This window comes from Meriones unguiculatus, chromosome X, assembly GCF_030254825.1.
Source record: "Meriones unguiculatus strain TT.TT164.6M chromosome X, Bangor_MerUng_6.1, whole genome shotgun sequence".
NCBI lineage: Eukaryota > Metazoa > Chordata > Mammalia > Rodentia > Muridae > Meriones > Meriones unguiculatus.
The window spans coordinates 102,863,807-102,889,380 of NC_083369.1; positions in this window are offsets into that span (position 1 = coordinate 102,863,807).

The following is a 25,574-nucleotide window of genomic DNA, read 5'->3' on the forward strand; positions in this document are numbered from 1 at the left end:
TTTTTTTAATTAAAGAAAAAAGGAAATCAGTATTGGAAATCTAAATTAGTCTTCATGATTATTTGACAAGCACTTTATGGACTGAACTATTTCTTCACTCTTAATTATTGTAATTTGAAAGTAAATATTGAATGGAAGTGGTGTTATCTCCTACTTTGTTTTTATACTTCAAGACTGTTATTTTCCACGTGTTAGCATTTGCAATTCTACACATATTCTAGAATCAATTTGTTCATTTATTCCAAAATGTCTGCTTCAATTTGATTGTGATTACATTAACTAATTTCTGTGAAAATAGATGTTACTGAATTTTTAAAATTTTTGAATGTTTTACATATCTCTCATTAGGTTTTTTAACATTTTCATTAGCAATGTTACTTTTGCCCCAAAAGTTTGATAGAATTTGCTAATCAAACACGAAACCAAGTTTAACTATACACTAGGGTGAAATAAATATGTATACCCACTTTTTGGTGTTCAAAATGTTCATAAAAACTCAATGCTGACAGCAAATTCTGGAAGCAATTCAAATATTCATCAAAACAAAGATGGAAAAACAAATTATGGAATATTAATAAAGTGAAATTTTGTAAGACAATAGACAGATACATTGATATACACATATCCAAAGTCAAATGTTTGAAGGAACTATATTTTCCATAGGCAACAAGTTGATATCCTTTGGAACTGCAGTCCAGCTGTTTCAGACACGGTGAGGAACAGTAAGGCTATCTATCCCCTGACAGTAATGACTTCATGTCATCCTATCAGGACCTGAGGAAGGCAGTCCAACCGGAAGTTACTGGTGATGCCCACAAGATTGTCTTCATCCATAGAAGCTGCCTGTAAGCATATGGCACCTGCATCTCTGTGAGGCTCAGCTGGTCATCAGTGATAGCTGTATCTACTTAAATGCACCCAGCTCCTTCTGCCATTGTATCTCCTGCTGGTATGGACTCACTCTCTGCCTAGGCATCCCTGAGGTCTGTTGCTTCACTTGCTTGATCCTGGTCCATGCCTTCCAGCTCCCAGGCCAACCTTACCTCCTTCAGTTATAGGCTCCACAACTCAGCCACCCTTTTCTCCTCATCAGCAGACAGTAGAGTCTATATTAGCTTTCACTCTCATGTTCTGCAAGGGTGAGGTAAATGTCCAGTTGTGTCAAGAGATTCCCAGTAAACACAGTGGATGCACAGTGGATGGTTCACATCTTTTTTGCTAGAGAGGATGTCAGGCATGTACACAGTGGCTTTAAGGATGTTACCCAAGGTTCTTATGGAGGCAGATCCACTAAGTAAGGTGAAGGTGGTAGAACTTGCATTGGATGTCCTGCCTAAACTCAGGAAGGCATATTCAGGAGGACAGCCTGCTGCTTCCTGTTTTCTGGAATCTCTCTGGAAGGCCACCACATACCATTTTCTGGGCTCTCACTGTCTCTTCTGCTTCTCACTACCATCTCAAAGGGACTGACTGAATTTCAGAGGCAGGCTGAAGTGCTGGCACTGGAAACAGGTAGAATACTATGCAGAGGTATGAACGTTCATCTCTAAGGCAGATTTCCTTTGGCCATTCACTTATTTTTGCTATGTAATTCACCCAAATTTCTTTTGCTATTAAGTATGGTGGTGTTCTGCCTACAGTTTTCTTAAGATAAACAGTTTTTCAAATATTAGATCATTTCTGATCAAACTATAGGTTCAAGGCCAAATTAAAATGAGTTACAATTACATTTTAAGAATGTAATTCTCATGGCTTGGCAGGATTAACATAGTAAAAATGGCCATCTTACCAAAAACAATCTACAGATTCAATGCAATTTCTATCAAATTACCAACAAAATTCTTTACAGACCTTGAAATAAAAATTTTCAACTTCATATGGAATAACAAGAAACCCAGAATTGCTAAAACACTCCTCTACAATAAAAGATCTTCTGGAGGTATATCCATCCCTGATCTCAAGCTGTACTATAGAGTAACAATACTAAAAACTGCATGGTGCTGGCATAGAAACAGACTGGTGGATCAATGAAATTGAATAGAAGACCCTGACATAAATCCACACACTTATGGACACCTGATCTTTGACAAAGATGCCAAAACCATTCAATGGAAAAAAGATAGCATCTTCAACAAATGGTGCTGGTCTAACTGGATGTCTATATGTAGAAAAATGAAACTAGATCCATAGTTATCACCCTGCACAAAACAAAATCCAAGTGGATCAAAGACCTCAGTATGAAACCAGACACACTAAACCTGTTAGAAGCAAAAGTGGGGAAGAACTTGGACCTCATTGGCACAGCAGACAACTTCCTGAACAGAAAACCAACAGCACAGGCTCTAAGATCAACAATCAATAAATGGGACCTCATGAAACTGAAAAGCTTCTGTAAAGCAAAGGACACTGTCATCAGAACAAAATGACTGTCTACAGATTGCAGAAGCATCTTCAGCAACCCTATATTTGACAGAGGGATAATATCTATAGTATATAAATAACTCAAGAAGTTAAACAGCAACAAATCAAGTAATCCAATTAAAAAATGGGATGCAGAGCTAAACAGAGAATTCTCAGCAGAGGAATATAGAATGGCAGAGAAACACTTAAAGAAATGAGAAATGTAAATCAAAATGACCCTGAGATCTCACCTTATACCCATCAGAATGGCTAAGATCAAAAACTCAAGTGACAACACATGCTGGAGAGGTTGTGGAGAAAGGGGAGCCCTCCTCCGCTGCTGGTGGGAATGTAAACTTGTATAACCACTCTGGAAATCAACCTGGTGCTTTCTCAGACAATTAGCAATAGCGCTTCCTCAAGATCCAGCTATACCACTCCTGGGCATACATCCAAAATATGCTCAAGTATACAACAAGGACATTTGCTCAACCTTGTTTGTAGTGGCTTTATTTGTAATAGCCAGAAGCTGGAAACAACTCAGATGTCCCTCAGTTGAGGAATGGATACAGAAATTGTAGTGTATTTACACAATGGAATATTACTCAGCAATAAAAAACAAGGAAATCATGAAATTTATAAGCAAATGGTGGGAACTGGAAAAGATCATCCTGAGTGAGGTATCCCCGAAGCAGAAAGACACACATGGTATATGCTTTCTCATAAGTGGATATTAGATATATAATATAGGATAAACATACTAAAGTCTGTACACCTAAAGAAACTAATCAAGAAGGTCTGGCTAAGATGCTCAATCCCCATACAGAAAGCAAAGAGGATGGACATCAGAAGAGGGAGAAAACGGGAAACAGGTCAGGAGCGTACTACAGAGGGCCTCTGAAAGTCTGTACCCTGCACGGTATCAAGGCAGATGTTGAGACTTATAGCCAAACTCTGGACAGAGTGCAGGGAATCTTATGAAAGAAGGGGGAGATAGTAAGACCTGGAGAGGACAGGAGCTCCACAAGGAGAGCGACAGAACAGAACAAAAAAAAAAAAAAATCTGAGCACAGGTGTCTTTTCTGAGACTGATACTCCAACCAAGGACCATTTATGAAGATAACCTCGAATCCCTGAACAGATGTAGCCCATGGCATATCAGTGTCCAAGTAGCTTCCATAGTAATGGGAATAGGGACTGTCTCTGACATGAACTGATTGGCCTCCTCTTCGATCTCGTCCTCCAGAGAGAGGAGCAACCTTATCAGGCCACAGTGGAAGACAATGCAGCCACTCCTGACCTGATGAGACCTGATAGACCAGGATCAGAAGGAAGAAGAGGAAGGTCTCCCCTATCAGTGGACTTGGGAAGGGGTATGGGTAGAGAAGGGGGAAGGTGGATGGGGTTGGGAGGGGAGGAGAGAGGGAGCTACAGTGGGGATACAGAGTGAATAAACTATAATTAATAAAAATAAAAATACAAAAACTAAAGAACATATTTGTAAGAAAATTTTAAATAGTAAAAAAAAAAAAAGAAAAATTTATAGTTAATTCTCTAAACCTCTTCCAGCTGAAATATTTGAAAGGGAACACACAAGTCTTCAGTCTTTTGATCTGTTAATGCCTTTTCAGCTAAACAGCCTAAAAGGCAATGAAGATAAGGTCCTTAGTCATTAGTTCCTATAAATTAGTTAACTTCTGGCAGGCAGAATTCAGTAGCTGCTTCTGAAAGTAAGCAGGGAGTTTTAGTTGCTGGCCTGTTCTGGTAACCAGTAAAGGGAGCAGGCAAGGGCTGAAACCCACTCTAGCTTTTACTTACATGTGTTGAATTTGCATTTCTTGTAAGAGGGACTATATACCCCAAGCCCAGTCCATCCTCATCCTTTTTATCTCCCTACCCCTAACAAAATTGCAAAGGACTGGTGATGATCTGTGGTGGTCACCCTCCAAAAAAATCCTTATTTCATTTTCTGGTAATACATGATCACTTTGAAAAAGTAACCAGTCAAGAATTGTGTCTGCCCACTTGCTAGAGATAGCCACTTGGTAGTAAGGATTTGGCTAGTAAGGATTTAGGCTGTCCTTCACAGGGTTTCCATATATCTGCAGACAGGTACTTCTTCAATATTTACACATCAACATGCAATATTCTGTCTATTCTATCTGATATCTGTACGTTTTTACTGTTTTTTTTCTGTTATCAACTATTCTGTAGTAATCTTTTCATTTATGTCTTTTACTACACTGAGGTTATTATTTGATTATGATTGATTACCAGACATAAATTTGACAGATAAAGTGTATACCTAGCTATAGGTGTGTGTATGTGTGTTCACAGGTACTATCTAAATACAGTAGGTATATTCTAACTGACTATAGTAACTTACATTTTACTGATAGTGTAAAAGAACATTTTTTTTGCTCCCATTGGATATCAAATTTTCTTAACTTTTATTGGTGTGATAAGCAGAATTAATATTTGGTATAATGAAAGTACTTCATAAAATTTGTTGGATGGAGGTAAAAAATTTAATTTTACTTATTTTATTATATGTGAAACTGTTTATTTATAGGGTTAGAAAATATTTTCTTCTCAGCAGTTCTCACAGTGAATATTTTCAGCTTTTCTGGGCATTTGGACTTGGTTGCAATACCCTAATTCTTTCCTCCTTGTAGATGGATAGCATGAGCATGCATAGACTATATGAAGATGAATATGAAAAATTAACTCCAGTGTTTTCTATATGTACCAAACCAGGCAGCAGCTGGGTTCAATCTATAAGCAACTTTGCTGATTCCTATTCTATTCATTGGCTTGAGGACCACTTCCAGCACTTGGATTTTTTTGCATCGTTTTGTTATTTCTTTATGTCTTGCTGATTTATAAGAACTCTTTATTTAATCACATAGTCACAATGTGATTGTGACTTTGCTTTATATTGCAACCATTTTTTTCTAGTATTTCATTTGTTTACTACCCATGCTTACTTTTCTCAATATTTACATATTTTGTATGAAATTAATTCTTGAGTATTGCTATGTGGTTTCTAATGCAATGTCTTATGTTGAAAACATATTTCCTTACTCAGGATTATGCATGGATACTCTCCTCTATTTTTTTCCAGTTTGTTGTCTTTTAATTTCTAACAATAAACGATCTTAACTACATTTCAAATTATTTGATGTAAGATGAGGACATGACTTTAAGTGATTCTCTTTCATTTCTTGCCTAATTTTTATTTTATTCTGAATTCTTATGTGTGAATGACTGTTTTGAACTCTAATTTCTGATATATGCCATATGGCTTATTTTTGTGTTATTTTAAATAACATCTGTTCCATTCCATTATTTAATTTATTGTTGCTTTCATTGAGACTTCAGTTTTTCTACATAGACTGTTGAATTGCTTTTATTGTTTCTAATAGTTTTGCCTCTTGAGTTTTCTAAGCTGTTACATCATCTGTAAACGATGATAATTTTGTCTCTTCCTTTAAAAGAAATGCCTCTCGGCTTCTTGTAGTGGCTAGGAATTGATATGATAATGTCCTATAATAGTGGTGATACTGGATATCCCTATTGTATTCTTAATCTCAAAGAGAAGGGCTCTTATGTTTCATTGCTAGACATGTTTGATAGTAATTTTTTTCAGCTCTGAGGGTTGAACTCAAGGCGTAATGGCAAGGGCTCTACTAATGAGCTATACCTCAAGCACATGATGCTAATTTTTGATAATTATTCTTTTATGTTTAGAAAGATTTTTCTATTTTTAGTTCACTATTGTTTAAAAGAGAACTGTTATACTCTACACTGTTACAGACGTCTGTTTCTTTTAAAGTGCAGATCACATTTTGTCATTATCTCTACCTAATACTCTGTCCTGCATCTTAAACATATATCCCAATGGCATTGTGTCTGCATGTTAATTTTGAATACCTATAGGGATTCCTACAGTTTTGTAATATGTGAGCTTATGCAAATTTGAAGTAACTTTGTGGAGGAAGAAAAGAATAAAAATTTACATTTTCAATTAAATTTTTATTTTTTATATTAATTACAGTTTATTCACTTTGTATCTCAGTCGTATCTCCTTCCCTCATTCCCTCCCAATCCTACCCTCCCTCCCTCATTGCCTCCCTGCCCCTCTCTAAGTCCACTGATAGGGGAGGTCCTCTTCCCCTTCCATCTCACCCTATCCTCTCAGGTCTCATCAGGACTGGCTTCATTGTTTTCCTCTGTGGCCTGGCATGGCTGTTACCCTCCCGGGGAGCGGGGGTGTCAAAGAGCCAGCCATTGAGTGCATGACAGAGACAGTGTCTGTTCTCCTTGGTAGGGAACCCAGTTGGATACTGACCTGCCATGAGCTACATCTGAGGAGGGGTTCTAGGTTATATCCATGAATCATCCTAGGTTGGAGTATCAATCTCAGAAAAGACCCCTGTGACCAGATATTTTGGTTCTGTTGCTCTCCTTGTGGAGCTCCTGTCCTCTCCACATCTTACTATCTCCCTCCTTTTTCATAGTATGCCCTGCACTCTGCCCAAAGTTTGGTTATGAGTCTCAGCATCTGTTCTGATACACTGCTGGGTAAAGTCTTTCCGAGGCCCTCTGCGTTAGGCTCCTGTCCTGTTTCCTGTTTTCTCTCCCTTCCTAATGTCCTTCCCGTTTGTCTTTCTGAGTGAGGATTGAGCAGTTTAGCCAGGGTCCTCCTTCTTGCTTAGTTTCTTTAGGTCTACAGATTTTAGTATGTTTATCCTATATTATAGGTCTAGTATCCACTTATAAGTGAGTATATACCTTTGTGTCTTTCTGCTTCTGGGATACGTCACTCAGGATGATATTTTCTAGATATAACCATTTGCCTGCAAATTTCATGATTTCCTTGTTTTCAATTGCTGAACAGTATTCCATTGTGTGCCCCACAATTTCTGTATCCATTCCTCAACTGAGGGACATCTGGGTTGTTTCCTGGTTCTGGCTAAAAATAATGACATTTAAATTAGATATGAAGATTTTATTTAGAGTGAGTTTTAAAAAATCTCTTACAGTAATTTTCCAGCAACGATGATGGCAGGATGGCTTCTGTTTTTTACAGAGACCCTCTAAGAGGGTCTATAAATGCTGACAGATGCTGTGCATGGTGGAGTGGAGTGGAGGTAAAACATGGCATCTTGTAGAGTTTCCCTTTAAACTTTCTTCAATCTCAATTGCTTCCTGTTACTTCCCAGCACAGTAAACGTCCAGTCCGTAGTAGTTTAGATAAGAGGTGTTTTGTTTTTGTTGCTGTTGTCTTTGTTTATCTGAAGATTGGGATAAAGCACTCTCCCAGGACCTTAGGCTCAGAGGGGACCCCTGCTTAGGATGGAGGGCTTGTGGTCACTCTCTGGAAATGCATAACTTTATCTTTGTGTGTGTGTTTTGTAATGAAGTCCAGGGGTAGTCTGTAGCATATGCAGGGGAATTGGGGCTTTGGCAAATGTAGCTTCCTGTTAGCCACCATCTCCCTGCTATGAGGTTTTGGTGATCTGGTCTAAGCACTGTAATTCCTTGGTATGCACAAGACACTTTCTCATATATCTTCTCCTCACCCTGGCTAGCCGCCATGGTTCTTCACTTCCTGAGGCAGCAAGTAACTTGTGCAAGAGAAAGCCCAGTTCTACTGTTGCTTCCTATTGAAGGTGGGGGCCTATGCCATAGTAGACAAAAGTAGAGGCTTGGTGCCAATACTTTGAGGCATACATGGATTCTGTCTAAAATAAATATTAAGAGATGAAGCAGCTGCAGAACAGTAGATAATGTGTAATCACATTTGTATTGTAAAAAGACACGGATCAAAACTTGGAAATTCTTGTTTTATTTATTTTATTTTTATTTTTACTTTTTTTCTTTTTATTTTATTATTATTATTAATTACACTTTATTCATTTTGTATCCCCCCCCATAAGACCGTCCCTCCTCCCCTCCCGATCCCACCCTATCTCCCCTTTCTTCATGCATGCTCCTCCCCACGTCCACTGATAGGGGAGGTCCTCCTCTCCTTCCTTCTGATCTTAGTCTATCAGATCACATCAGGAATGGCTGCATTGTCTTCTTCTGTGGCCTGGTAAGGCTGCTCCCCCATCAGGGGGAGGTGATCAAAGAGCAGGCCAATCAGTTTATGTCAGAGGCAGTCCCTCTTCCCATCACTATGTAAGCCACTTGGACACTAAACTGCCATGGGCTATATCTGTGCAGGGGTTCTAGGTTATCTCCATGAATAGTCCTTGGTTGGAGTATGAGTCTCTGGGAAGTTCCCTGTGTTCAAATATTCTTGTTCTGTTGCTCTCCTTGTGGAGTTCCTGTCCTCTCCAGCTCTTGCTATTTCCCACTTCTTACATAAAATTCCATTCACTCTGCCCAAAAGTTGCCCATCAGGCTTAGCATCTGCTTTGATACTCTGCAGGGCAGAAGCTTTCAGAGGCCCTCTGTGGTAGGTTCCTAGGTTGTTTCCTGTTTTCTTCTTCTTCTGATGTCAATCCTCTTTGCCTTTCCGGATGGGGATTGAGCGTTTTAGTTAGGGTCCTCTCTCTTACTTAGTTTCTTTAAATGTACCGATTTTAGTGGGTTTATCCTATGTTGTATGTTTATATGAGTGAGTATATACCGTGTGTGTCTTTTTGCTTCTGGGACAACTCACTCAGGATGATCCTTTCCAGGTCCCACCATTTACCTGCAAATTTCATGATTTCCTTATTTTTAATTGCTGAGTAATATTCCATTGTGTAGATGTACCACAATTTCTGCATCCATTCTTCAGTTGAGGGGCATCTGGGTTGTTTCCAGCTTCTGGCTATTACAAATAAAGCTGCTACAAACATGGTTGAGCAAATGTCCTTTTTGTGTACTTGAGCCTCTTTTGGATATATGCCTAAGAGTGGTATGGCTGGATCTTGAGGAAGCGCTATTCCTAGTTGTCTGAGAAAGCGCCAGATTGATTTCCAGAGTGGTTGTACAAGTTTACATTCCCACCAGCAGTGGAGGAGGGTTCCCCTTTCTCCACAACCTCTCCAGCATGTGTTGTCACTCGAGTTTTTCATCTTGGCCATTCTGATGGGTGTAAGGTGAAATCTCAGGGTTGTTTTGATTTGCATTTCCCTAATGGCTAATGAGGTTGAGCATTTCTTTAAATGCTTCTCTGCCATTCGATATTCTTCTACAGAGAGTTCTCTGTTTAGCTCTGTTCCCCATTTTTTAAGTGGATTACTTGGTCTGCTGCATTTCAGCTTTTTTAGTTCTTTATATATACTGGATATGAGTCCTCTGTCAGATAAAGGGTTGGTGAAGATTCTTTCCCAATCTGTAGGCAGTCGCTTTGTTTTGATGACAGTATCCTTTGCTTTACAGAAGCTTTTCAGTTTTAGGAGGTCCCATTTATTGATTGTTGCTCTCAGAGCCTGTGTTTTTGGTGTTCTTTTCAGGAAGTTCTCTCCTGATGCAAAAATACTTAACAAAATACTTGCAAACCGAATACAAGAACACATCAAAGGTATTATCCACTATGACCAAGTAGGCTTCATCCCAGGTATGCAGTTCAATATATGGAAATCCATCAATGCGATCCACCATATTAACAAACTGAAAGAAAAAAAAACACATGGTAATCTCCCTAGATGCTGAGAAAGCATTTGACAAAATTATGACCAAGTAGGCTTCATCCCAGGTATGCAGTTCAATAGACAGAAATCCATCAATGCGATCCACCATATTAACAAAATGAAAGAAAAAAACCACATGATAATCTCCCTAGATGCTGAGAAAGCATTTGACAAAATCCAACATCCATTCATGTTTAAAGTATTGGAGAGATCAGGGATACAAGGCACATATCTATACATAGTAAAGGTGATATACAGCAAGCCTATAGCCAACATCAAACTCAATGGAGAGAAACTTAAAGCAATCCCACTAAAATCAGGGACAAGACAAGGATGCTCACTCTCTCCATATCTCATCAACATAGTGCTGGAAGTCCTTGCTAGAGCAATAAGACAGTTGAAGGAGATCAAGGGGATATAGATTGGAAAAGAAGCCAAATTATCACTATTTGCAGATGATATGATAGTATACGTGAGTGACCCCAAAAACTCTACCAGGGAACTCCTACAGCTGATAAACACCTTCAGCAAAGTGGCCGGATACAAAATTAACTAAAAAAAAAAAAACAGTAGCCCTCCTGTATACAAAAGACAAAAGGGCTGAGAAAGAAATTAGAGAAACAACACCCTTCACAATAGCCACAAATGACATAAAGTACCTTGGTGTAACCCTAACTAAGCAAGTCAAAGACTTGTATGAAAAAAACTTCAAGTCTCTGAAGAAAGAATTAGAAGAAGATATGAGAAGATGGAAAGATCTCCCATGCTCATGGCTTGGCAGGATTAACATAGTAAAAATGGCCATCTTACCAAAAGTAATCTATAGATTTAATGCAATTCCCATCAAATTGCCAACACAATTCTTTACAGACCTGGAAAGAAAAATTCTCACCATCATATGGAATAACAAGAAACCCAGAAGTGCTTAAACAGTCCTCTACAATAAAAGATCTTCTGGAGGTATCTCTATCTCTGATCTCAAGCTGTACTATAGAGCAACAGTTATAAAAACTGCATGGTACTGGCATAGAAACAGAATGGTGGATCTATGGAACGGAACAGAAGACCCAGAAATAAATCCACACACTTATGGACACCTGATTTTTGACAAAGATGCCAAAACCATACAATGGAAAAAAAATAGCATCTTCAACAAATGGTGCTGGTCTAACTGGATGTTTACATGTAGAAAAATGAAAATAGATCCATACTTATCACTCTGCACAAAACTGAAGTCCAAGTGGATCAAAGACCTCAACATAAAACCAGACACATTAAATCGGCTAGAAAAAAATGTGGGGAATACCCTAGAACTTATTTTTACTTTTTAAAGATAGGATCTTATATATCCTAAATTGGATTTGAACTTATTGTGTAGCCAAGGATGATTCTGAATGGCTAAATCCTCAAGGGCTGGTATTACTGGATCACAGGCATATATCATCAAGCTCAGTTTTTGCAGTTAGGGACTGAACCCAGAACTTCATTCATGCTGGGTAAGCAATATACCACCCGAGCCCATCTCTAGGTTCTTACTTTAATATATCTGGAATCCTCAATATCCTTGAAATCCTGAGGTCACCAAATGGCAACTGTTGGAATTTGAATTTCTCACACAGAAGAAAACATCAGAGACAGTAAGGAAGCACTTAAAAAAAGAAATCCCCCAATTGTCATGTTGTCATAGCACAAAACACAATGCTATGAAATTAAAAACAGATTCATCATGAGCTGAACTTTTGCAAAGTTGGGCTTTAAGTGAACATAATTTAAAAAGTACCACAGCCAACTGATTTTTATTTGTGCTGCCCTTTTCGTGAAAATGTAAGACAGAAAATTGTATATTCAAATAAACCTTAAAAAAATCTTAAAACAACAAGGCAGTGATGGCCTATGTCATTAATCCCAGCACTCAGGAGACAGAGGCAGGAAAGTCTCTTAGTATGATGCCAGTCTGGTCTACAGAGTGAGTTCCAGGATGACTAGGACTGTACAGAGAGACCCTGTCTCCAAAATAAACAAAAATGCTTAAAATAACTAAGAATATTTTAATTAATAACAAAGCATTATTGAGCTTTATCAGTATCAATGTTTCTTAGTTCATTAAATATTGGGGCATTTCAAATTCATATTTATTAATTCAAATATATTCGAATTTATTAATTATATTATTATTAATTCTTTGAGATTTTCACAAGGTTCTTTTTTTATTTTGTCATTATTTCTTTTCTTAACTTTTATTAATTACACTTTATTCACTTTCTATCTCCCCATAAACACCTCCCTCCTCCCCTCCCACTCCCACTCTCCCACCCCCTTCTTCATGCATGCCCTTCCCCAAGTCCACTGATAGGTGAGGTCCTCTTCTCCTTCCTTCTGATCTTAGTCTATCAGATCTCATCAGGAGTGGCTGCATTGTCATCTTCTGTGGCCTGGTAAGGCTGCCCCCCCAGGAGGAGGTGATCAAAGAGCAGGCCAGTTTATGTAAGAGGCAATCCCTGTTCCCATTACTATGGAAATCACTTTTTATCAAATGTATGCTCACTCCTCACAGATCACCCTTTACCTCTCTATCCACATCCAAATTTGTGTCCTCTTTTTTTTTAATTCTTTATTAATTACACTTTATACACTTTGTATCCCCCCTGTGGTTCCCTCTCTCCTCCTGTCCTAATCCCTCTCTTCCTCCACCCTCTGCATGCATGCCCCTCCCCAAGTCCAGTGATAGAGGAGGTCCTCTTTTCCTTCCTCCTGATCCTAGTCTATTAGGTCTCATCAGGCGTGGCTGCATTGTCTTCTTCTGTGGCCTGGTAAGGCTGCTTCCCCCTCAGGGGGAGGTAATTAAAGGGCAGGCCAATCAATTCATGTCAGAGACAGTCCTTTTTTATTTATTTTTTATTTTTTTTTAGTTCTTAAATGACCATTGAGTCTAGTTTGTGCTACCATGTACTCCTGGGTGTGGGACCACCCATTGGGGTGTGGTTGATCTACCAGGGGCCACAAACTTAGAGAAAACTGACACTCTTTCCATACTCCAAAAGCTGTCAATTGCCCAGAGGTACTCAGTCAGCATGGGCTGCTCATGAACTTCTTCCTCTGCTCCACATCCATGATGTCTTAGAGTCAAACAAACACAGTACTTGAAAGGCAAATAACAGGAGCTGACTCAGTGGAGACAGTGCTTGCTGTACAATCATGGGAATCTGAATTTGGATTCATAATACCCTTGTAACACAGGTGACACATGCACCTGTAACCCCAGTGCTACAAGGTGGAGGCAGACACATCTTGGGGCTTTGCTTGCTAGGAAGCCTTGCTAGAAGGTGGAGTTTCATGTTCAGTAACAGATGCTGTTTCAAAATATAAAGTGGACAGTGATAGAGGACATTGACCTCTGGCCTCCAAATTGTATGGCATGTACAGGTGAGTGCATCTGAACAAATGTTTGCACACATGTGCAGCGAGAGAACAAAACAAAGAGTAAAAACCATGGTGTTTACAAATAATTTCAGAATTAAAAAAAAACATGCATATCTGGGAGAAGCCACAGCAGTCTGAGCTGAGAAAAAGAGAAGTCAAAGGTTGTTAAATACTTTATCCATGATTAGAAGCAAGCTTGAAAAGAAATAAGAAGACAAAATAAAAAATGATATTTTTTCCTGTATGTGCAATGTGTAACTTGAAAATGATAAGATTCTCATCATGAACTAAATTGTAAAGTATCTTCTATCACAATACAAAATGATAGTTCTTGGGTGAAAATGACAATATAAAAGAACCTCATTTTGAGGAGAATTTCATGTAGACTATTAACCCTGTCAATAAGTGCAATCTTCTCTGTGGTTTTTCCACCTAGTGGAACAATGTTCTTTCACCCATATTGCAGTATATCAGAGGAGTGTGTGTGTGTGTGTGTGTGTGTGTGTGTGTGTGTGTCAGTAGTTGACATTGGGTGTCTTTCCTCTTTCTTTCCACCTTGCTTTTTGAGGCAGTCTCTCACTGAGCCTGGAGCTTGCTGAATAAGCTAGGTTGTCTAGTCAGAGGGCTCTGCACCACCACACCCAGCTTTTACATGGATGTTTGACATCTGATTACAAGTCCTCAGGCTTGTGCAGCAGGACTTGACTGGCTGAGCCACCTCCCCTACCCCTTGTGAGTTGTTTTTAAAACTTTAAAACTTTGTTCTTGAAACTTCAATCCTTCAATCTACCAGTTTCTCTCTCTCTATCTCTCTCTCTCATATTGTAATTTTATTGCGGAATAAAATATAAGTTCTACCCCTCCTCTAATCTGTTGTTTATTAACCATTTGCAACATCGTTTAAGGTTGCATAGATATGGCAGAAGACATGAGAAATGTCAGATGGTGTGAGAGTTGTAGCTGGTAAATAAAGGCATGTGTTAAATCTGAAAATCCAAGGGGCTAGTAAGAGGATAAAAGTCAAGACATGGAGTAGTATAGCCTCAAGGTCAGGACAGGGAAGAGTTGCTCATCAGGTGTCTGGAATCAGCCTGTATCACACCTATCGGCAGCTGTGTCTGGGGAAGGGTTCTCATCATCGTCATCCTTCCCTGTCTATCTGACATGGCCAGTTCAAGGAGCCACGCCACAGAAAAGTAAACTCTTCTCACAGTCTCTGACACATTTGGATCTTATATATTCTTTATGTCTTAGTTTCTATTGCTGTGAGGAGACACCATTTCCAAGGCAACTCATAAAAAAAAAATTTAATTGGGGCTGCCTTTAAAGGTTCAGAGGCTTAATCTATTATCATCATGTTGGGGAAGCATGGTGATATAGAGGTAGACATCCTACCGGAGAAGGAGCTGACTTGGCTTGAGCATCCTAACCTCAAAACCTACCCTCAGTGAATGACTAAGTCTGCTCAATCAGGTTATGTGCACCTAGGGGAGGGAGTGAGGGCTGAGTAAAGAAAGACAAGAGAAGAGAAAAGAAAAAAAAAACAAAAAACAAAAAAAGAAAAAACAAGAGATCAGAGTTCAGGAGGTTCTCGGCAAATGCTGAGACAAGTTTATTTTTTCCAGTCATCTCTTTATACCAAACAGCCCTTACATAAGCTTTTTGTAGGAGTACAATTAATACAATAAGTAAAGTCTAAACTAAGATGAAAAAATGCTGAAGTGTATACAGAAAATTAACCAGCTTTCTAATTGCACTTCCTTGTGACGCATCTTAAAGTCTATGGAGCGTTTCACTCTGTACTTTCTCAGGCAACAAGAATAGGCCAAGAATCAGTCTTTTCATGTGTAAAGGCAAGCCATTTATCAAGCCTTAAATAACTCACATAATGTTTGAACAGCTTCCAACATTTCCCCCTTATTTAATTATTAAATTGACTGTGCTTGTCTTAGTTTGGTTCAAAACACACGTCTTACATGTCTTTGGAAAACCATCTCACTTTGATAGTTTCCTGTGTTAGGTTGACCATGCTTTTTCAAACTCTTACCCATCATTGACTCCCAGCCTTTCATTCACTTAATCTTTCAGCTTAAGTCCATGGAGCTGTCCTGTAATTCAGTGTAATGCTCGAAGCATCATCAAATTTATAATCACCGGAAAAAGACTACACATGAGAAACAACAAAATGGCCAACATACCTATAGCTATTTTGATGATGCAAGGCATGAGAATGATGTGCTAATTCAATTTGAGATAGGGCAATAAACTTGGACTGAGTCAGTTCATCAACATTAGCATTACCTTCTGATAATGGACCAGGAAGACCAGTGTGAGCTCTTATATAACCAACATAATAAGCATGCTTCCTGGGTTTTATACAAAGTTGTATCTGCTGAAATAATTGTAATATTTGCTTATTGCTAGCTTTTAAATAAGGAACTGTTTTTCAAAGAATTAAGGCTCTAGCAATATGTTGACTATCTGTAAAAAGGTTAAAAGGTAAATTGGTAAGAGTTTAAAAAATAGCACCAGCAGCTTTTAGTTCAATAACTTGAGCAGAAGAGGTTTAAAATTAAGTACTGTCTTTTTTCCTTGAACAATAAATGGGTATTACCATTAAAAGAACCATCAGTGAACACTAGCACAGCTTGAGGTAAGGGTGACATTCTTAAATTAATAGGAAATATAAAATCATGTATCCTAGCAAGTTGTAACAACTTATGTTTTCATACTGATTATCAATGTTTCCCATAAAATGCACAAAAGCTATAGGCCATAAATCAGTATATTAGAAAAACTAATTAATTTGTATGTTAGTATAAGGCACTATAATAGTATAAGGATCTTTACCAAACTATTTGGGGGATTTCATTTTATAGTTTTTAACTAACATTGTCACTGCTTTATAATAAGGAGTAATTACATACAGAGTTAATATAGGTAAATGTATCCCAAATAAAGGACTGTTTTGCCGAAGTACAGCAATGGATGTATGAGATGTAGGTAGAATCTACACCTTTAAAGGCAGGTCATAATTAATATATGATATTGTTTGATTACTGATGGCTATCTCCACCTTTTTTAGTGCTATTCTATCTTCCTATTTGAGATAGGGCAATATCCCCATCTCAGGGGTTAATATTGTGTAGGTGGAGGGACCATGGTCCAATCCTGAGCTTTCTGAGGTGGCTCTACAATGGTCCTGAATGAGCTTTAATACGCCCTATAAAACAAGGCTGTACATGGCTCTGGATACTTTATTGTATTTGTCTAAATAAATATTGTATTTTTTATTAGCTATATCAACATATGTTACAGTTTCTAGAACTTGCAAAGCCTTAGCAATATAATGGCTAGCAATGTATAAATTAAAAGAAGTAGAAACCATACTTTTAAAGGTTGCAGATACAGATCTTAATTCTGCAACTTGAGCTGAGGATGATAATGTTTGCAAAATAAAGGTTTTGTCCCTGCATGGTATATCTATCTATCTATATATATATATAATCTTAAAACCTAATAAACTTTAAAATCTTTCATAGTCTAATATCTTTAAATATTTTTAAAAACCTGTTTTTGCAATATCAAAGTAGAGTACCTTTTTAAAAGTGAAGTCATAGAGCATAACCATAGTTTTTAGAAGTCAAAACCAAATTTTATATTACCTTCGGAGACTTGTTTCTTTAAGTAGCTCATGTCATTTGTTGTTTAGAATAACTTTAACCCTACGTTTTAAGTTTAAGTTAACTTTATATTAGGAATTTTAAACATACCCAATAACCAATACTCTATAACCAAGACATATAGAACATAGTAAACTTTCAAAACAGTACATTCAAAACAGACAGCCAACTGAAAGGCTCTGCCCTGCAGACTATCAAAGCAGATGCTGAGAATTATGGGCAACCGTTGGGCAGAGTAGAGAGAATCTTATGAAAGAAATGGGAAACAGTAAGATCTGGATAGGACAGGAACTTCACAAGGAGAGCTACAGAACAAAAAGATCTAAGCACAGGGTCTTTCCTGAGACTGATACTCCAACCAAGGACCATGCATGGAGATAACCTAAGACCCCTGCACAGATGTAGCCCATGGCAGTTCAGTATCCAAGTGGGTTCCATTGTAATAGGAACAGGGACTATCTCTGACATGAACTGATTGGCCTGCTCTTTGATCACCTCTCCCTGAGGAGGAAGCAGCATTACCAGGCCACAGAAAAATACAATGCAGCCTCTCCTGATGAGACCTAATTGACTAGGATCAGAGGAAGGAAAAGAAGACCTCCCCTATCAGTGGACTTGGGGAGGGGCATGCATGCAGAGGGTGGATGAAGGGAGGGATTGGGACGGGAGGAGGGAGGGAACCACAGGAGGGAAACAAAGTGAATAAAGTGTAATTAATAAAGAATTAAAAAAAAAAACTAGACAGACAAAACACCTTGCTTTTTGTTGAATCCAATTTTTATGACCACGGAGGCTTTGCAGCAGAGTTAACCATTACCTTTCTTAACAGAGAAACTGAGAAGCTGCTGGTGCCCCTTTAAGACTAACCTGTACAGGCAGCCCCGGGCCTGCAGCCAGCTTTACCCAGGCAGGAGACTCCCTTTTTGCTGTTTCAATTTAACTGCTTTTCTTTGACAGGAGAAGCTAAGAAGCTGATTTTGTCTGAAAATTTTTGAAATAAGCTAAACCAAGTTAAGGGGTAAACAGATGTCTAGTAGATGATATTTGTCCCATGATTACAAACAATCCAGAAAAGTCCACAATAAGACAGTGTTAATCATTACAGGAACGACAGATAGATACAAGAAGACACTCCCAGAAGGTAAAGGCAAAACAAAACAAAACAAAACAAAACAAAAACATCAAACCATTGTCTATTGACTTTGCTCTCCTTGCACAAGAGGCAAAGAGATCCGATGCCTACTCAAAAACTAAATGAGAGACATCTGACTTCCCCTATGTGTTCTGAGCACTGGACCCTCCCAGAACCTGCTGAGAGTCTAACAGCTGTCTCTGGGAGCTCAGAGCATCCTCTGGCATCCATTTGTAACTTCTATGATTGTGCAGAAAGAGACTCTACCACACTTGTCAACTTTCTCATCTCTTTTTTGTATTTATCTTTTTGACACATTTACCCACATTTATACTTAAAAGCAGGGGTTGGGGAATCATCCTCATTGTGATATTCAGCTGCCTCTTCCTCCAACTCGTCTGCATTCTCTGGGTCAAGACAATCATCTATTTCTTTCTTCAGTAGTACTTTATCTATTGGTTCTATATAAAGATCCTGTGGCAGCATAAACAGTTTGGTTTCACTTTCTCCTGCATCATTCCTTAAAGTGGCTGCAGCTTTCTCTTGATTTTGAACCTTCTCTCTTTCATGTTGAAATGAATGTATCTACAAGAATTTTTTTTTTTTTTTAGGTCCAAAAACATCATATTTCTCTTGCAATTTAGCTCCTACCTTTTTCCAAGTGACAAGAGTCACAGTTTCTTTTTTAGGGAACCTGGAACAAACACTTTATAAATTTTAAAAATTTAAGCAACTGTTGCTAGCTTTCCTTAGCTTCTCTAGCAGAAAGCATATTCATTCTCATTTTTTTAATTATTTTTAATCTTTATTTATTATTGTTATCATTTATTACAATTTATTAAATTTGTTTGTATCATGACTGTGGCTCCTCCCTCATCTCTTCCCAATCCTACCCTCACTGCCTCTTCTCCTCCTATTCCCCTCACCTAGTCCACTGATAGGGGAGGTCCTCCTCCCCTTCTATCTGACCCTAGCCTATCAGATCTCATCAGTACTGGCTACAATGTCTTCCTGCCCCACTCCCCAGGGGGAGGTGATCAGAGAGCCTGCCACTGAGTTCATGCCAGAGAAAGCCCCTGCTCCCCTTACTAGGGAACCCACTTGGTGACTGAGTCTATGGGCTACATCTGAGCTGGCGTTTTAGGTCCCATCAATTACAAAACATTGCCGCTGACTTCTTGTCAGAGACAGCCTCTGTTCCTGATACTAGGGAACCCACTTTGAGACTGAGCTGCCATGTGCATCTGTGCACATCTGTGCAGGGGTTTAAGTTATATCCATGAATGGTCCTTGGTTGGAGTATCAGTCTCAGAAAAGACACTTGTGCTAAGAATTTTGGTTCTGTTGCTCTCCTTGTGGAGCTCCTGTCCTCTCCAGGTCTTTACTATCCCCCCCCCCCCCACACACATCTCTTCTTTCATAAGATTCCCTGTACTCTGCCCAAAGTTTGGTTATGAGTCTCAGCATCTGCTTTGATACATTGCTGGGTAGAGTCTTTCAAAGGCCCTCTGAGGTAGGCTCCTGTCCTGTTTCCTGTTTTCTCCCTTTTCTGATGTCCATCCCGTTTGTCTTTCTGAGTGAGGATTGATCACCTTACCCAGGGTCCTCCTTCTTGCTTAGCTTCTTTAGGTCTACAGATTTTAGTATGTTTATCCTAGATTATATGTCTAATATCTACTTATAAGTGAGTATTTAGCATGTGTGTCTCTCTGATTTTGGGATACCTCACTTAGGATGATCTTTTCCCACCATTTGCCTGCAAATTTCATGATTTCCTTGTTTTCAATTGATGAGTAGTATTCCATTGTGGAAATGTGCCACAATTTTTTTTTATTTTAATCACAGGTCATTCAGTTGTATCCCAGCCTTAGTCCCCTCCTTCTTTCCCTCCCAATCCCACCCTCCCTCCCTCATCTCCTCCATGCCCCCTTCCAAGTCCACTGTAACGGAGGTCCTCCTCCCCTTCCATCTGACCCTAGCTTATCAGCTATCTTCAGGACTCGCTGAAATGTCCTTATCTGTGGCCTAACAAAGCTGCTCCACCCTTGGTGGGAGGGCGGGGGAGGGGAAGGGGGAGATCAATGAGCCAGTCAGTGAGTTCATGTCAGAAGTAATCCTTGTCCCCCTTACTAAGGAACCCACTTGGATACTGAGCTACCATGGTCTATATCTGAGCAGGGGTTGTAGGTTATATCCATGCATGGTCCTTGGCTGGAGAAACAGTCTCATAGAAGACCACTGTGCCCTGATATATTTGGTCTTTGTGGAGCTCCTGACCCCTCTAGGTCATACTAACTCCCCCTTCTTTCATATGATTCCCTGCACTCTGCCAAAGGTTTGGTTATGAGTCTCAGCATCTGCTTTGATACACTGCTAGGTAAAGTCTTTCAGATGCCCTCTGCAGTAGGCTCCTGTCCTATTACTTGTTTTCTCCTACTTCCTATGTTAATCCCCTTAGTCTTTTAAAGTAAGGATTGATCTTACCCTGGTCTTACCCCTGGTCCTCTTTCTTGTTTATCTTCTTTATTACCACAATTTCTGTATCTATTCCTCCACTGAAGGATATCTAGGTTTCCAGATTCAGCTACTAAGATGGTTGAGCAAATGTCCTTGTTGCGTACTTGAACATATTTTGCATATATTCCTAGGAGTGGTATAGCTGGATCTTGAGGAAACACTATTCCTTATTGTCTGAGAAAACATCAGATTGATTACCAAAGTGGTTGTACGAGTTTATATTACCACCAGCAATGGAGAAGGGTTTCTCTTTCTTCACATCCTCTCCAGCATATATTGTCACTTGAGTTTTTTATTTTAGCCATTCTGAGGCATGTAAGGTGAAATCTCAGGGTCATTTTGATTTGCATTTCCAAGATGACTAAGGACCTTGAGCATTTCTTTAAGGGTTTCTCTGCAGTTCTATATTCCTCTACAGAAAATTCTCTGTTTAGCTCCATTTTTAATTGGATGTTTTAACTTGATTACTTCATTTGTTGCTTTTTATCTTCTCGAGTTCTTTATATATTCTGGATATCAGCCCTCTGTCAGATATAGGGTTGGTGAAGTTCCTTTCCCAGTCTGTAGGCTGTCATTTTGTTCTGATAACAGTGTTCTTGGCTTTATAGAAGCTTTTCAGTTTCATAAGGTCCCATTTATTGATTGTTGATCTTAAGCCTTTGTTGTTTTGTTCTGGAAGTTGTCTCCTGTGCCAATGAGTTCTAGGGCTCTTCCCCACTTTTTCTTCTAACAAATTTAGTGTGTCTGGTTTTATGTTGAGGTCTTTGATCCACTTGGATTTTAGTTTTGTGCAGGTTGATAAATATGGATCTATTTGCATTTTTCTGCATGTAGACATCCAGTTAGACCTACACCATTTGTTGAAGATGCTGTCTTTTTTCTATTATATCGTTTTTGTATCTTTGTCAAATTTTAGGTGTTATAAGTGTGTGGATTTATTTCTGGGTCTTCTATTTGGTTCCATTGATCCTCCTTTCTGTTTCTATGCCAGTACCATGCAGTTTTTATTACTATTGCTCTGTAGTACAATTTGAGATCAAGGATGGAGATACCTCCAAACAATGTTTTTGTACAGGATTGTTTTGGCAATTCTGTTTTTTTTTTTTTTTTTTCTGTATGAATTGGAGAATTTTTCTTTCAAGGTCTGTAAAGAATTGTGTTGGTATTTTGAATGGAATTGCAATGAATCTGTAGATTGCTTTTGGCTGGATGGCCATTTTCACTATATTTATCCTACTGATTTATGAGCATGGGAGATCTTTCCAACTTCTGTTTTCTTCTTCAATTTCTTTCTTCAGAGACTTGAAGTTGTTTTTGAACATGTCTTTCACTTGCTTGGTTAGAGTCACATCAAGGTACTTTATGTTATTAGTGTCTATTATGAAGGGTGTTGTTTCCCTAATTTCTTCGTTGGCCCTTTTGTCTTTGGTATACAGTAGGCTTCTGATTTTATGAGTTAATTTTGTATCCAGCCACTTTGCTGAAGTGCTCATCAGCTGAAGGAGTTCTCTGGCTGAATGTTTGGAGTCACTCATGTATACTATCATATCACCTGCAAATAGTGATTTGACTTCTCGCTTTCCAATTTTTATTCCCTTGATCTCCTTTAGTTGTCTTATTGATCTAGTTAGGACTTCAAGTACTATGTTGAAGAGATACGGAGAGAGTGGACAGCCTTGCCTTTTCTCTGATTTCAGTGGGATTGATTTAAGTTTCTCTCCATTTATTTTGATGTTGGTTATAGGCTTGTTGTAAATTGTCTTTACTATGTTTAGGTATGTCCCTTGTATCCCTGATCTCTCCAAGACTTTAAACATGAATGGGTGTTGGATTTTGTCAAATGCTTTTTCGGTATCTAAGGAGATGATCATGTGGTATTTCTCCTTCAGTTTTTTTTTTTTTTTTCCTATGGTGGATTACATTGATGGATTTCCGTATATCGAACCATCCCTGCATGCCTAAGATGAAGACTGCTTGGTCATGGTGGATGATACCTTTCATGTGTTCTTTGACTCGGTTTGCAAGTATTTTATTGAGTATTTTTGCATCAATGTTCATAAGAGAGATAGGTCTGAAGTTCTCTTTTTTTTGTTGGGTCTTTGTGTGGTTTAGGTATCAAGGTAACTGTGGCTTCATAGAATGAGTTTGGTAATTCTTCTGTTTCTATTTTGTGGAATAGTTTGAAGAGAATTGGAGTTAGCTCTTCTCTGAAGTTCTGGTAAAATTCTGTGCTGAAACCATCTGACCCTGGGCTTGTTTTGGAAAAGGAGAATTTTGATGACTGCTTTTATTTCCTTTAACTATTCAATCTATTTACCTGATCTTGATTTAATTCTGTTAACTGTAATCTATCAAGAAAATTGCCCATTTCATTTAGATTTTCAAATTTTGTAGCATATAGGATTTTGTAGTAAGACCTAATGATTGTTTGGATTTCCTCAGCCTCTGTTTTTATGTCTTCCTTTTTACTGATTTGGATAGTTTCTCTCTTTCTTTTAGTTAGTTTGGCTAAGGGTTTGTCTATCTTTTTTGATTTTTCTCAAAGAACCAGCGCTTGGTTTCATTGATTCTTTGAAGTGTTTTATTTGTTTCTAATTTATTGATTTCAGCCCTGAGTTTGATTATTTCTGCAATCTACCCTCTTGAGTGTGTGTCTGCTTCTTTTTTTCCCTAGGGATTTCAGTTGAGCCATTAAGTTGCTTGTATGAGAGGTTTCAAATTTCTTCTTGAAGGCTCTTAGTGCTATGAACTTTTCTCTTAGCACTGCTTTCATTCTTTCCCATACATTTGGGTATGTTGTGCCTTCATTTTCATTGAATTTTAGGAAGTCTTTAATTTCTTTCTTTATTTCTTCCCTTACCCAGCTGTCATTGAGTAGCGAGGTGTTCGGTTTTCATGTATGTGTAGGCTTTTTGCTATTTCTGTTGTTGTTGAGGTCCAGCTTTAGTTCATGCTGGTCAGATAGGATACAAGGCATTATTTCATTCTTCTTGGATCTGCTGAGGCTTGCTTTGTACCCAAATACATGGTCTATTTTGGAGAAGGTTCTATGAGGTGCTGAAAAGAAAGTATACTCTTTTGAATTTGGGTGAAAAGTTATATAGACATCTATTAGGTTCATTTGATTTAGGACCTCTGTAAGTGCCAATATTTCACTATTTAGCTCCTGTCTAGATGATCTGTCCCTTGGTGAGAGTGTAGGGTTGAAGTCTCCCACTATTAAGATATTGGGATAAACGTGTAATTTAAGGTTTAATAGTGTTTCATTTACAAGTGTAGGTGGTCTTGTATTTGGGGCATAGATGTTCATAATTATGATCTCCTTCCGGTGGATTTTTCCTTTGATGAGAATAAGTGCCCCTCCTCATCTTTTTTTTTATTAATTTTGGTTGAAAGTATTTTATTAGATATTAGGATAGCTACTCCAGCTTGTTTTCTGGGTCCATTTGCTTGAAAAACATTTTTCCGGCACTTTGCTCTGAGGTAGTGTGTATCTTTGTTGCAGAGCTGTGTTTCTTGAATGCAGTAGAATGTTGGATCCTGTTTCTGCAACCATTCTGTTAGACTGTGTCTTTTTATTGGAGATTTGAGTGCATTGATGTTGATGGATAATATTGACCAATGAATGTTTGCTCTTTTCATTGTGGAGTTTCTGATATTACTGTGTTTCAATGCTTGTTTTCTTTTAATTTTTTTTTTTTTGTTGTTGTTGTTGTGAAGTTATCTATATCCTGTGTTTTCTTGGGTGTAGTTTTCTTTGGGTTGGAGTTTTCTTTTTAGTATCTTCTGTAGGGCTGAGTTGCTGTGTAGATAGACTTAGTGTTTTGGCTATGATGTGATGTGAGGAGTTTGTTTTCTGGTCTATGCTATTTGGTGTTCTGTAGGCCTCTTGTATGTTTACAGATATCTCTTTATTTAAGTTGGGAAAATTTTCTTCTATGATTTTCTTGAAAATATTTTCTGAAGCTTGGAGCCTGGAATCTTCTTTTTCATCTATTCCTTTTATTCTTAGATTTTACCTTTGCATGGCAGCCTTGGTTTCTTGGATGTTTTATGTTTGGAACTTTTATGATTTTTCTTTTTCTTTGAGAGAAGTATAAATTTCTGCAAATGTGTCTTCAGCACCTGAGATTCTCTCTTCCATCACTTGTATTCTATTGGTGCTGCTTACCTTTGTAGTTCCTGATCTTTTCTCTAAGTTCTCCAGCTCCACTCTTTTCTCTGTGTTGTGTTTTCTTTATTGATTCTAATTTTGTTTACATGTGTTGCACAATTTCCTTCATCTGTTTGAATGTGGATTCTTGTCTTTGTATGATGGCCTCTATTTTTTTTTGTTTGTTTCCTCTCCATATGCCACTAATTGTGCCTCTATTTGTTTGGCTGTATTTGCTTGTATTTCTTTGCGAGCTTTGTTCTTTTCCTCTTTATTTGCCTCCATTTGTGTGGCTATTTCTCTGATAGCTTTGTTTGTTTCCTATTTTTTGCCTCCATTTGTATGGATATTTCTTCAAGAGATTTGTTTCCTCTTTATGTGCCTCTAATAACTGGATAAGCATTGCTTTAAAATAATTTTTCTGTATTTCCAATGAATTGTAGTATCCCTTGATTTTAAGGGTTGCTGGTGAAGTCATAATGTCCTGATTTTTGTTTGATGTGTTCTTACACTGACCTCTGGCCTTTTGTTTATCCGTAACCTTTACTGTTTGTTCCTGAAGCCTGTAATTCAGACTGGGTCCATCTTTCTTTGGTGTCTGGAATATTCTTCAGGAGGATGAGAGAGATCCACCAGTT